The sequence below is a fragment of the Lycium barbarum genome, chromosome 11 (assembly GCF_019175385.1).
Source record: "Lycium barbarum isolate Lr01 chromosome 11, ASM1917538v2, whole genome shotgun sequence".
NCBI classification, from domain to species: Eukaryota; Viridiplantae; Streptophyta; class Magnoliopsida; order Solanales; family Solanaceae; genus Lycium; species Lycium barbarum.
In genome coordinates this window covers 113,859,240-113,874,904 of record NC_083347.1, presented here as the reverse complement: position 1 = coordinate 113,874,904, position 15,665 = coordinate 113,859,240, and positions in this window count along the sequence as shown.

Below are 15,665 nucleotides of genomic sequence, written 5' to 3'. Positions count from 1 at the left end.
CTAACATAAATAATATCTGACTGTCTGAACTGTGTCTATGAAGCCTCAAAGAGTACTGAATAATAGAGCTGTCTATAAACTGAAATAACTGGATAGCTGACAACGCCCCGAAGGAATTTGGGGCTCACCAGTAGCTGATACGTGCACTCCTAAATAGCTGAGTCGTCAACCTGTATATTGTTGCCTGCATCGCGAGATGCAGGCCCAAGCAATAAAAGGGACATCAACACATTTGAATTATATTGGTATGTAAAGCAACTAAAGCAATAAAATACTGGAACTGAAACTGAAACTGAACTAAACAGGAAAGCAAGAAGTTGAAGTACTCCCTGTTCTGGATGAAGAATCACCTGTAAAACTGCAAATATAACTGTGGCCTAAGGCCCAAATAATGTGCACAAAAACTGTGGCCTCAGTCCCAAGCAATACGTATGCATAAACTGTGGCCTAGGGCCCAAAAATACAGATACAGGTGTTCAACATTAACAATTTACAAGTCTGAGACTGGCTATAGCTGATAGCGTGATAACTGTTTCTGATTATGGGACTCATGCAAATAACTGGTTATACACTGACTGAGACTCATGTGATAACAATGCATAAGTCTATAAAGATTACATCCTGAGTTCATGATGTTCAAAGTGACAACCATGAACGAATTCTGTAACTGCAACCCTAGAAGATAACAGTTCTATATCATATCATGAAACTAAGGCTAAACTATATTCTGAGTCAAATTGCTGACAAGTATGAAGAATGAGGCGTAGGGAGAATCATGAATATTCCCTAACGTAGATAGTTAGCCTCACATACCTTAATTCCAGCCTTTGAGCGTAATACAATGTTCGTCAACCCTTTCAACTTTGATCTATATCAATACAAGTCAAAGGGATTCTATATTAGCAATAATATTCATGCTTTGGTCATCTAAGCATTTTATCAAACACTTAGTGGGCATAAAGCTCAACAATCTCCATTAATGGTGTTTCTTCACCCAATTCCCATTCTGTTACTTCTAGGTGATTCTACAATCTCAATTAGGTGTAATTAACATCATTCTCCATCACCCATATCATTATAACAATCTCAAGTCAACAATCCAAAACCCTACTATAGTTCGTGTAATTCTCTTTACTAAACCCGTTTACCGTTCTCCCAAGAACTCATCAATTCACTATTATGAATGATTATAGGGTAGAAGCATTACCTTTTTGACGTTCAATCCTCTTGAATACGAGGTCTAGGGTTTCCACGCCCAACAATAATGTTCCACTCACAACTCTATTGATAGAAGGGTTTACTCAAGTTAGAAAGATATTAGGGACTTGAATTCAATCTAGAATCATGATAAAACTTACCTTGGAGGGTTCTTGAGGCTTGGAACTTGTTCCCTCTGACTTTAGGGTGATTTTTCGTGACAAGGGGTGTTAGGGAAATAAACCCCAAGCTTAAATATAACTTAAAACGCGAAATCCTGATTTTTTAACCCGAAACCTGACCTGTTACGCGATGGTTCCGCGATGCACGTGCATCGCCCGACATTCTGCAGGTCGATATTTAGAGTTGTGCGATCGTCCCGCGATGCCGGGCCATCGCACGCGCCCTCACACGCCCCGTGTATCAGTTCTATGCAGTGTTCGGTAAAATGGTCATAACTTCTTGTACATAGCTCTGTTTAGGCTCCACAACATACCGTTGGAAATCTATTTCAAAGAGCTACAACTTTCATGTTTTACGTTGTCTCAAATTCCCAACATATTTGCACGAAATTTTACTGGAAGGAAGACGTATCGAAAATTTAGCCGATTCTATAGAATTTTAAGTGTCTTACTATTAGCCATATTGAGACGATCATATCTCCTTGCTCCGATCTCTTATTGTCCTGGTCCTTATATCGTTAGAAAGGTATATTTACGTACTACAACTGCCCGAAGTAGGCCTATCAACCATTTTCGCAAAACGTTCAAACCTTCAGTTTTTCCACTAAAACTCTAATGATACGGGTCTAACCTTATTTCTAAGATATGGGGTGTTACATTATCTCCCCCTTGGGATCATTCGTCCTCGAATGATGGATTCTGATAAAGAGTGATTGCCGAGACATGTGCACACTAACTGACATAAGCACACGAAAACTGAACTGAAAAGGGTCTGAACTGAATTATCTGTTGAACTGAACAACTACTAAGTTGACTGTCTAATAGGCTGAATACTGATGATGTAGAAACTGTAGAAGGAAAAAAATCTGAGAGGGGAAGGTACAATACCTTCATCGGTTTCTGCTGATTCTTCAGAGAGATAGGGATAACTGGACTTCATGTCTTCTTCGGTTTCCCATGTAGCCTCTTCAACTTTTTGACTTCGCCACAAAACCTTTATTGAGGCTACCTCCTCAGTCCTCAACTTGCGAACATGGTGATCAAGGATTTTCACTAGGACTCCTTCATAAGTCAAATTATCATTGATTGTTATGCTATCAGTCGGGACAATCAATGACGGGTCTCCCACACACTTTCTCAACATTGACACATGAAACACTAGATGCACAATAATCAAGTCTTGTTGCAACTCAAGCTCATAAGCCAATTGACCAACCTTTCGTTGGATTCTGTATGGTCCAATATGGCGATACTATGCTTTTCCCTTCTTACCAAATCTCATAACGCCTTTCATAGGCGAAACTTTCACAGACACTCAATCATTAACTTGGAACTCTAAGTCTCTACGCCGCATGTCCGAATAGGACTTTTGGCGACTCTGAGTCGTCTTCAAACGCTTTTGAATTAACTTGACTTTCTCCATAGCCTGATAGACCAAATCTGGTCCTAACAACTCTGCTTCCCCAACTTTAAACTAATCAATCGGTGATCTACACCTTCGCTCAAAAAGGGTTGCAAACGGTGCCATCCCAATTACCTTAAAATCAAGGACACAAGCTTACTGGATTGAATGAATACAAGATTACTAAACTGCTGAGATACTAAACTGAATGTCTATTGAACTGACTGAATACTGAGCTAACTGAATACTGGATTAACTGAATACTTAGCTGACTGAATACTGGATTAACTGAATACTGAGCTGACTGAATACTGGATTAACTGAATACTGGACTGGCATGCATACGTGAGTACTGGACTGATATCTGAGTACTAAGCTGACATAAATATCTGAGTATTGAACTAACATGAATATTATAACATGATATCTGAATAGCGTATCTGTTTAGCCATTTGTCTGAGGATGAAAAGCTGTGCTAAGGTTCACCTTGGTACCCAATCCTTTCTGAAAGAATTTTCAGAAGTTCGTTGTGAACTGAGCACCATAATCTGAAATAATGGACACTAGGGTCCCATTGTAATACCCCGTACCTTTAACCTAAGTTTTGACCATGATCCTAGACTTAGAAAATCAGATAAAGAATGTGGGAATTGGAATTTCCCTGTTCAGTTGTAAGATGGGGGTTTACACCCATGAACAGTGACCGTATTTCAATATACGGGCCGTAATTCAAGTCGTAAACTGGTACAAGGGATTTCTGAGCATTCTGGAATTTGACATTTGGATGTCAAATGATTAAATACGGACCGTATTTAAAAATACGGCCCGTATTTCAAAACGTATTTGTAATTTGGGAAAACTTCCTTCATGAAAGTTGTAGAGCTTTGAAATACCTTTCCAACGGTATATTATGGGGGTCAAACGGACATTTGTGCAAAGAGTTATGGCCATTTTACTGAAGCGATGCAGTGCAGTCCGTATTTCAAAATACGGCCAGTATTTAACTAGGCCAAAATTTTAATTTTCCCGAACAGTATATATTTGTCCGTACCAGTTCAAATCATTATTTATCATTCCTTCAAGCCCTAGAACGACCTCCTACCCTCTTCCATCATCAAGAACATCAAGGTAAGCCTACTCTAATTATTCCAACTCAATTCTAATACCTATCCTTGTAATCTAAATAAGAAATCATCATTCCAAAACTAGGGTTTTCAAGAAAACCCATTTCAAGGTTCAAGAATTCAAGATTTTGGAAATCTTATTCAAAGCTCAAGTCTTTAATTCAAGTTTTGGAGCAATTAAGGTATGTAGAACTTCCATCCACATGTGGGAATCTCTACGTTCTTCCCCATGCTCCGTTTCTTGATATCCATAAAGTTCAAACCCTAGGGCATTAAACCCAACATATGGTAGCCCGTATTTATGTATTTATGTACATGAATTTTGTATCTATATTCGTTATAGTATTCCTAATCTTCCATTACGGTTATTAGGAACCCTAGCTTAATCCATGAATCATGAATTCTTCCTCATGTGTTCTCATTATGTTTATATGAAACTTTATGATTTTATGTAGCAAGTTACAAGCATGTTTTCAAGTCAATTATATATATATATATATATATATATATATATATATATATATATAATTATGAACTATTGTTATTACTCATGAATCAAGAACATGTTTGCAAGACTATGACAAGTTATCTCATGAAACCATATTACAAGATATTTCATGAAACCATGTTACAAGTTATTTCGTGAAATCATGATTACAAGTTATTTACAAGTTATTTCACGAAAATCATGGGCTTCTTAGCCAACTATATTATGTTCATGTTTTGGGAATTGCTTAGTTAACCGAGAAGGCTCAGATAGCCTGAAACTACGTAGCCACCGTAGGATAAGGGTTATCAGCAAGGAGGCAACACCTTCATTATGCAGTTTGGATCCTTATATGCTTATTATTACTTAAATCTCATATCCCTGGCAAGTTTGTGAGTGTTCTGCTGGTAGGACGCAAGTACCAGACCATGTTGTCGGTTATACTATAGCATTCCCTACGTTACAAGTAGTTTTACATACAAGTATTTCTATTGATTTACTGTTTTAAGACTTTACTCACGTTTCATGCTCATGTTCAAGTTACATTCAGTTTCAGTGCATATCCTATATCTATATTGTGACATGTTCTTCATTTCAGCAGGTTTTACATATTAGTACTATTCACCATGTACTAACGTCCCTTTTGCCCGGGGCCTGCACTTCACGGTGCAGATACCGATTTTTAGGAGCATACATCTGCGCAGTAGGATCACTTCAGATATCAGCTTATTGGTGAGCCCCACTTCTCTCGGGGTTCAACATGGAGTCTGCATTAGTATTCAGTTTATGGTAGTCTAAGGCCATGTCCTGGTAGTTAGTATTCAGACATGTTTTAGAGATTTCATAGACAGATGTTAGTTCACAGAGTCAGTTGTGCTTTCATGTTTGCAGACTATTATGTTTTCATGATATTTCATGCTATGAGATAATTTCAAGACTTTATTCCGCAAATTACATTTTCATGATTCATTTAAATTGCATCATATAGATTATATGGTTTTGATGCCCATGTTGACAAGCAAGGCATGAGGTTCGCTCGGACACATGCAAGCAAGGCCCGAGTGCCGTGTTACGCCCAGGCCGTGGTTCGGGGTGTGACACCTATACAATCTAGAAATTTCATTAACATATGACTTGGCATAATATTCTGTTCAATCTGTGGTCTTAACTGGCAAGAAGTGTGCTGACTTCGTAAGTCTGTCCACAATCACCCAAATTAAATCATGCCTCCTAGCTGAACGAGGTAGACCTAGAATGGTGAGCTTCTGACATAATTAGCTCTCTGAGTCCATCTACATCTAGAACGCATAATCTGCCTCGGTATCTCAAGGTACCATTATCTCCCCTTTGTTCAAAAGCTAAGGCTTTCTGTTCGTGAATCCCCTCTTTCATCTGCAACAAGTAGGAATCACCAAACTGCTTCTCTCTAACTTCGATGACTAAGGAGGAATAAGCCATGTTCTGGGCAACAACTCCACCCACTTCGGAGTCCGAAAGTCGAATTCCTAGCTTGGATAAGCGGTGAACTTCTTTCACCATAGTTCTCTTGTCTGCCTAAATAATGAGTTGTACTTCCCATACTTGAATTTTGTTTTCTGAGATACTTCCTAAAATACTCATAGTACTGTTGTGCGCTAAGTCTTTGACTAGCACCCTAAAGATTATAGTCTCATACAATGGCACTACCCTTGTGACACATAACTGGGCGTGATCTTATAGCTTTTCTGTGATCGCCTAATTGATAGTAATTGAACTTGACACGATTGGTTCGACGATCATTCTACTCACTTCGGGTTTCCTATAAGTTGAGGTATATTCCTTATGGAGACTATCTCGTTATGCCAACCTACCTGAACTGAGGTTCTTCATATCTCATACTAACCCTTAGGGTCTTTAATTATCTCACTGGACTTACTGGCGATTTATGCATCTCCCCCTTAGACCAAGGCTAACATCTTATACTTACAAATTCTTCTCTTTTGATGGAATCCAATTAACATTCCTTATCTTCTGTAATTCCTTTGTACTCTACAACACTGACAACTCTTTTTTTTTCCCGACTCATTTCTGAGCAATTTCTCATTGGGAAAAACTAAATTACTTACATGAACGGGTTGCTACTGTATTCATAACTGGCATACTCTATCTTAACGACTTAACTCTGCTCACACTGTAAATCTTAGGACAACTCCTTTTTGACAACTCTTAAAGGTTATTCTTCTGTAGTTTGCTCTCTTACGGCTTAGCTGATTTCTTCTTCCACTAATCACTCTACTCCAAGCTTAACTTAAGCCCTTGGTTTCTAACACACATTCGGATGTATCCGAACAGTTACCCACTTAAGATGTTCATCTTAATAAGGAAATCAAATCATACTTCTAATAGTTCTGCTGAAATTGCTAATGCATTGTATCTACTCAAAACTTACTTACTATTTTTCTGTTAATCACCTGCTAGCTTCATATTTTCTTATTCTGCTCTGAATAACCTAAGTTACTTCTAACTCTCCCTCATCATCTGACGCTATTCTATGGTTGTATACTATCTTTTCTGGACTATGGATCACACTTAACAAGCTTTCATCTATCTTATACGAAAGATTGCAACAACTAAACCCCAACTTTCTATACACTTCAAAATCGTATCAGACTATACACATCTGGGATAAACACTTACTCACCTAGCTTAAGCGAGAACTGTCACATCTTCTTATCTCATAATAATAATTACTTCTTATAGTAACCTACAACCATCGTACTCTCTAACTCTGATCTGACTAACTTAAACAGACTAAAATCATTCCCGAAAATTTAATATCGTTTGCTCATGGTTATTATTTCATACATACCTCTTTTCTTAACAGGCATAGTTCGTAGGAAAATTTCATCTGTGGCGATAACTGGGGATGCCACTTTATCCTGACGACCTGCTGAAGCTTCCAAGCAGTCTTCACTGAGAACTGAAATACCAGGCATAGTTGTATTATATCCTGACCGGGCTTGAGAATTAAAAGGAGCCACTGAAACACATGTTAAGGCCCCAAACGATACACCCCTTGGTGTCTCCTATAACACTTGTTACATATAAGATTCTGAAAACTTTTGTGGCTCACACTGGTATGTCACTGAGAGGTTGCTGCTATTAAACTCTGTGTCTAGTTTAACCGACCTTTTTGATTTTATCTAGACCTCGAGACTAGTGTACTAGCTGCAGATGGAGTGGGTCCTGATAGCTTCCAGTAGAAAACTGTCTGCCCCCACTTCCTTGAGATCCTTCATGATTTACGTTTCCTGCAGACTTAGCTCCTTTTCTAATTTCTCTGATATCCTCTCCCTGTTGTATCCTATTCTCCTTTCTCAAAAACATCATTATTATGCAACTTCCCATTCATTATACAACACCCTTTCTCGGGCAACTTACACTTTATTCATCTTTCAATAACACCTCAAGTCTCATTTGTTACCAACAAGTACTTCACAATTGTACCCCTATGGATAATCAACCTCAGTTGGGCCTTGAATTACCTCTTCGTCTCCTGCGCATTCGAAACGTACATAATTTGATAGGAAGAGAAGTTACTTATTGCTCTAAGCTTTATGGCACGATCTAGAGTAGAAAGAAATAAGACAAATGCTGAATGTCTTGGTGGTCAACTGTTTATATGTGTGGGGCCCTCACATATATAAAAGAGACCCCACTGGACACGGCTTCATAGACTCCCTAAGACAGTTGAACCTAGGGCTCTGATACCAAGCTTTGTCACGTCCCGAACCTGGGCCTGGATGTAACACGGCACCTGGTGCCTGACTGCATGTGACCGAGCGAACCAACTGGCTGGCTGAATCAACATGTGATACCAAAACATAACTAATTTATAAAATAAATCTAACACATGCTGATTAACTAAAAGTCTGACTAAAATATCATAATGCGAAAATACTTAGACAATCTGAACATATCTGAAAGTAGCCAACATGGCTAAACCAAACAACTGAATGACTGAGTATAACTGTCTACAAGGCTAACATAACAAATATCTGATTGTCTGAACTGTGTCTATGAAGCCTCTAAGAGTACTGAATAATAATGTTGTCTATAAACTGAAATAACTGGATAGCTGACAACGCCCCAAAAGAATTTGGGGCTCACCAGTAGCTGATACGTGCACTCCTAAATAGCTGAGTCGTCAACCTGTATATCGTTGCCTCCATCGCAAGATGCAGGCCCCCAAGCAATAAAAAGGACATCAGCACATTTGAATTGTACTGGTATGTAAAGCAACTGAAGCAATAAAATACTGGAACTGAAACTGAAACTGAAACTGAACTAAACAGGAAAGCAAGAAGTTGAAGTACTCCATGTTCTGGATGAAGAATCACCTGTAAAACTGTAGATATAACTGTGGCCTAGGGCCCAAATAATGTGCACAAAAACTGTGGCCTCAGGCCCAAGCAATACGTATGCATAAACTGTGGCCTAGGGCCCAAAAATACAGATACAGGTGTTCAACATTAACAATTTACAAGTCTGAGACTGGCTATAGCTGATAGCGTGATAACTGTTTCTGATTATGCGACTCATGCAAATAACTGGTTATACACTGACTGAGACTTATGTGATAACAATGCATAAGTCTATAAAGATTACATCCTGAGTTCATGATGTTCAAAGTGACAACCATGAACGAATTCTGTAACTGCAACCCTAGAAGATAACAGTTTTATATCATATCATGAAACTAAGGCTAAACTATATTCTGAGTCAAATTGCTGACAAGTATGAAGAATGAGGCGTAGAGAGAATAATGAATATTCCCTAACGTAGATAGTTAGCCTCACATACCTTAATTTCTGCCTTTGAGCGTAATACAATATTCGTCAACCCTTTCAACTTTGATCTATATCAATACAAGTCAAAGGGTTTCTATATTAGCAATAATATTCATGCTTTGGTCATCTAAGCATTTTATCAAACACTTAGTGGGCATAAAGCTCCACAATCTCCATTAATGGTGTTTCTTCACCCAATTCCCATTCTATTACTTCTAGGTGATTCTACAATCTCAATTAGGTGTAATTAACATCATTCTCCATCACCCATATCATTATAAAAATCTCAAGTCAACAATCCAAAACCCTACTATAGTTCGTGTAATTCTCTTTACTAAACCCATTTACTGTTCTCCCAAGAACTCATCAATTCACCATTATGAATGATTAGAGGGTAGAAGCATTACCTTTTTGACGTTCAATCCTCTTGAATACGAGGTCTAGGGTTTCTACGCCCAACAATAATGTTCCACTCACAACTCTATTGATTAGAAGGGTTTACTCAAGTTAGAAAGATATTAGGGACTTGAATTCAATCTAGAATCATGATAAAACTTACCTTGGAGGGTTCTTGAGGCTTGGAACGTTTTCCCTCTGACTTTAGGGTGATTTTTCGTGACTAGGGTTGTTAGGGAAATAAACCCCAAGCTTAAATATAACTTAAAACGCGAAATCCCGACTTAACCCGAAACCTGACCTGTTACGCGATGGGTCCGCGATGCACGTGCATCGCCTGACATTCTGCAGGTCGATACTCAGAGTTCTGCGATCGGCCAGCGATGCAGGGCCATCGCACGCGCCATCACGCGCCCCGTGTGTCTGTTCTATGCAGTGTTCGGTAAAATGGTCATAACCTATTGTACATAGCTCTGTTTGGGTTGCACAATATACCATTGGAAAGCTATTTCAAAGAGCTATAACTTTAATGTTTTACATTTTCTCAAATTCCCAACGGATTTTCACGAAATTTGACTGGAAGGCAGACATATTGAAAATTTAGCCGATTCTATAGAAATTTAAGTGCCTTACTATTAGCCATATTGAGACGATCATATCTCCTTGCTCCGATCTTTGATTGGCCTGGTCCTTATATCGTTAGAAAGGTATTTTTATGGACTACAACTTTCATTAAGGGTACTTTCCCAAATTCTCAACTAATCAAGGATTTATGGCTGCCCAAAGTAGGCATATCAACCATTTTCCCAAAACGTTCAAACCTTCAGTTTTTCCACTAAAACTCTAATGATACGGGTCTAACCATTGTTCTAAGATACGGGGTGTTACACTAGCAGGATCTTGGGAAAGTAAAGTTAATGCCATAGTAGTAGCCAAAAATCTGTTGAAAATGACCATTGATGACTTGATTGGAAATCTCAAAACTTATGAGGTAAAGAAGAAGAAAGAGCTTGAGAGACGGGAATTAAAGAAAGAGAGGAACCTGGTCCTGAATGCTGCCAAAAATGACTCAAGTGATGATGCATCTGTTATGGCCTACATTACTAAAAAGTTACATCAGATGGTTCGTAAAAATGGTGGATTCTTTAAGATGGGAAGCTCTAGCAAGAACTTTAAACAAAATGAATTATGTCACAAATATGGGAAGCCTCGTCACTACATCAAGGAATGCCCTCTCCATAACAAGACTACTACAAAAATCTGACAAAGGAGTGAGAAGGAACCAGGTCCCTAATAAGAAGTTCAACAGAAGAGACGTGGCTGACAATTTGGTAAAGCAGGCTCTAGCTGCTTAGGGAGACTCCTTCAGTGAATCTAATAATGAAGGTATATGGGATACCTCCGTGATGGCTATTGAAGATGAACCTGTGAACTATGAGTCCATCTTTGCACTCATGGCCAAGTTTGAAGATGAGGACGATGATGAGAATGAACAGGTAACTTTCTTTGATGTTCAGAAAAATCTGAAAACTTACTCTCAAAAGAAATTAATATCTCTTACAAATGTGCTAATTGATACCTATCATAACCTTATCAATTAGAAAAAAGTTCTAAATAAAGAGATTGACGGATTAGAATAAGTAAGGGATGATATGGTAGTAAACATTGTGGACTTAAAGGAACAATTGAAGTGCTAACTAGGGATAATGCCTTATTGCTTAGTCAGATGAACAATCGGTGAATACTCCTTCTAAGGGAAAGCAAGTGAGAAGTGAGATTTATTTTGAGCTTGATAGTGAACTCAAAAGGGCTAAAATGAACCTCTCTAGCAAGTTAAAAAAAAAATAGGCAACTTCAAGAGGATCTAAGCCGCGTGAAATCTGAAGTTGATAAGTCCCTTCATTAGACTTGTTCCTCTGACAAAGTGGCTATCATGTGCAAGGGTAATAATGGCAGACAGGGCATCACCCCATTCAACCATCACAGCAAGTATGTTTTTGTAGCTGATAACTAGTTTTGCACCCACTATGGCAATACTAGCCATTACAAGGACTCATGCAAAGCAAGATTTCAGTCTATGCACAGAAACAGAGCTTACGTTGATAACAAACCCAAGAAAGCGGGACCTGGTCTCTACAAAATAAAATCTGTGCTGCTTGCATGGGCAAATAGAGTTCTTATTCACCCCTTCTATGTTTACAAGGGACCCAAGTTAGCTTGGGTTCCTAAGACTAACCAGTAATATTGTTTGTAGGCTAGAGTGAGAGGGAGCAGTCAAAAATAGTTCATTGATAGTGGTTGATCAAAGCACATGACCAGAATGATGGAAAATTTTCCCTCACTTAAGTCTTTGAAAGGTGGGAGTGTTTCTTTTGGTAATGAGAAGAAAGAATATATTCGTGGTATTGGCAAGATTGGCAAGAGACTCTCCTACGCTATTGAAATATGTGACAAAGGAAACAAAGTTTAGTTCTTGTCTCATGTGTGCACTATCACTAACCTCAAATCTGAAGAAGTGGTACTAACTGCAAAAAGATACAAGAACATCTATGCAACATACTTTGGCTCATCTGATGATGGTGATCTGACATGTCACGGTGTTGTGGATGATAATGTTGAGCTGTGGCACAGAAGATTCGGATATGCAAGTTTCACCCTGCTGAACAAACTGATGGCAAAAGACCTGGTTCGTGGGCTACCAAATGTTGAGTTCAAGGATCACAAAGTGTGTGATGCATGCATAAAAGGAAAGCAAGTCAGAATCTCTTTTAAACCAAAGAAGGAAGTGAGCACCTCTAGGCCACTAGAGCTTCTTCACATAGATCTATGTGGGCCTATGAGGATTCAAAGCAGAAGTGGAAAGAAGTACATCTTTGTAATTGTTGACGACTGTTGACACCTAATTTTGGCTCAACGTGCTTAAAATTAACGTTTTGGGGGGCCCTAATTCGTTAAAGAGCGCGAAATACATTTTTTACACATTTTTACATTTTTCAACAATTTATTGATGATTATCCTTATTTTAGAAATTTTATCAATTTATTGTCATTTTCCAAGAATCATTATTTTGCACATGTACAGCGTAATACTACTATTTTTGTGCAATTAACAATTGTTTCTTAATTTTATAGCAATACATTTTCATATCTTACACATTAATATTTATATTTTATACTTACGTTATTATTTATACATGTATTAGTTAACTATATTTTAGTACAGTCCGACAGTGCAGAGAAAATCGGAGCAATTAATTTTTAAACGCAATGCAAAAATTCGATCAAATCAAGGTCTCGTCACCTTTTTAAAAGTTGACATATGAGGTGATGGGTTGGGTTCTTGATCCATTGGTTAATACATTTTTAAAGGGGACAAGGGGGTGCATTCTTTTATTTTGGACAATAGTAGGGGCTATTTTATACTATAAAGAAAAGGGAAGGGCATTTTATTCCACACAACACTTGAATTTTCAGATTTTTGCCTTCCTCTCTCTAAATATTATTTCTCTTCCCTTCTCCCTCTTCACAAAAAACCGCCGCCGCCGCCACCATGCCGGAGCTCGGAGCTCCGGCGACGCACCAAACCACCCCTACACCTCCTTCTTCATCTCCCAACCACACCACCACGACAACACCTCCATCAACCACCATTTCCTCCCCACTTCGTCTTCCTCTCTCTCTCCATTAACGCTGACCACCACCGTCACTGCCCAGCTCCGGTGAACCCACGACGCCAGAAAAATCGACGAGTTATCACCACGAACTCCAACACCATGAACTAAACACCCCAAACACCCCCCCCCCCCCCCCCCTTCCTTTTTGTCTTCTTCACTGCTCCGGCGAGGAGTTTTATGCTCCGGTGAACCGGAGCAGCCAGCAACCAAACCGCCACCACGAACCACCGCGAACTCCGGCCAAACGACACCACCAACCCCTTTCTCTCTCTATTTTTATTTGTATATTTTACTTTTCGCAAGTACAACCCCCACGACACCGCTACAACCCTTCGTCTCTCTCTCTCTCTCTCTCTCTCTCTCTCTCTCTCTCTCTCTCTCTCTCTCTCGCGCGCGCGCGCTCCCCACGCTAGCGGCTTAAGTCGGAATCCGGCGAAATGGAGATGACCCCAACTCCGATGACCCATTTTTACAAACTTGCATTTTTAATTGTTGCTCTGTAATATTGGGTTCTTTGCTATTTTAAATTAATTTTTCTTGCTATTTATGAGTTGCTTTGTGCATGTTATTTACTGTTGCTACAAAGATTTGGCAAAATTTTCTGGTGACATGGACTATCCCTCTTTCATTACTGTCGTTGCTGGACTCGCACCATTTTTTCTTGATAATTTTGGTTGGCTGGTTGGCCACTGTTTTTGCAGCCACTGTGCTATTTTTGAATTATTTTTATATTGTTTTTGTTAATATCATGTTGGTTTTGTGCCCGAAAATATTACTCCGACGGCTAACAGTGCAGTCTTTAAACCTTTCTCATCCAACTCGCTATCATCGCGATGCTCGAGACCATTGTTGACACCTTCAACCCTCGTATCATTTTATTTTAAACTGATTTGGGTAAATACTACACCCAAATAGCCGATGAAGAAATTTTCATCGATTTCCAAGGCCTCCCATGTACAAAAGACGGGTTTTTTTATTTTAAGTTTATTCATTATTTCTTTAATTAATTCGATAGTTGTTTATTCTCTTACTAACACTTTCACTAAGTGTTTATACAGGTACCCGGAGATACATCCCGAAGACGACACTCAGAAGGAATCCGAAGATTTCATCGAATCACTGTTTGTATTTACTTTCCGCATTTTTTTATTACTGTACAAAACATAAACTCATGGTATAGTGGAAACTTTAATTTTGGGATGACGGGCCGATATATTCATTTACTTGTCGCTTTGTTTGTTTAACTTAAAATTTGTCATTCGCTTTAGGCAAGACTTAGGCCGTCTACACTTTCATGAATTGATTAGATTTACTCGATATAAATACTTTGTTAATTAAATTCACACTTTTGGCGTTTAGGCAAAGATAATAGTTCATCCTTTATTTTTTATACAATTTTAATACACATTATCTACACACTTTTAATACACATTTGTTACAACATACATTTTACATTCTTTCGTACACACTAATATACCTTTTATTCAAGTTAAATTCACATTATTGACGCTAGGTATTTATTAGGCTGTCCATTTACAATCTTTTATTCTTTAAAGATATTATATCTTTTCACTCATTTTTATACATAATTTCTTATATTTATTTTTTGCCAATATTTTTTTTTTACAATTCGTTTGTTCCCTATTCTTTTGGTAGGATATTCATTAAACAAACACTCTTTTACGAAACGGTAGAAATAAGTCAAATCGACTTCACTTTTTCTGAATTCCTTTATTATATAAGCTCTTTACACCGATGAATACTCGGGGATTCCTTTTACATTCTTTATTCACTGATATACCTAGTTATACAATTCTTTATACATTTTATGCTTGATATACACTCTTTTATACTTGAAATACATTCTTTATATGTTTCATATACATCCATTATTTTAATATACATAGACACACATTCTTTATATACTTGATATACCTATTTTACATAATCTCATATATTTTATACATCTTTTATACAGTTGTATACATTCTTTACACCAACTGATATACCTTTTGTGCCATTAGATATACACTTATGAATGAGGTATGTTTTCTTTACACTCCTTTGTACATTCATATTGATACATTCTTTATAAATTCTTGATACTTGATATAAATACTTTTTTTTTACACTGTATACACTTAGCATATTATTACCTAGTGTAGCTTCCCATGAAATCACAACATTTTGAAAATAGGTAATAATAATGATAAACAGATAGATAATCCCCCTCTTGTGTTCAGTTAAACTAAGTTTAAGGTTTGTATTCAGACAGGCTCTGAGGGATGCTTATCTAGAATCCCATAGGTTTCGTCAATTAAATGGAGTAGACACACAAATACATATAGGTTTCCTGATTTTCCTTTAAAATTAGG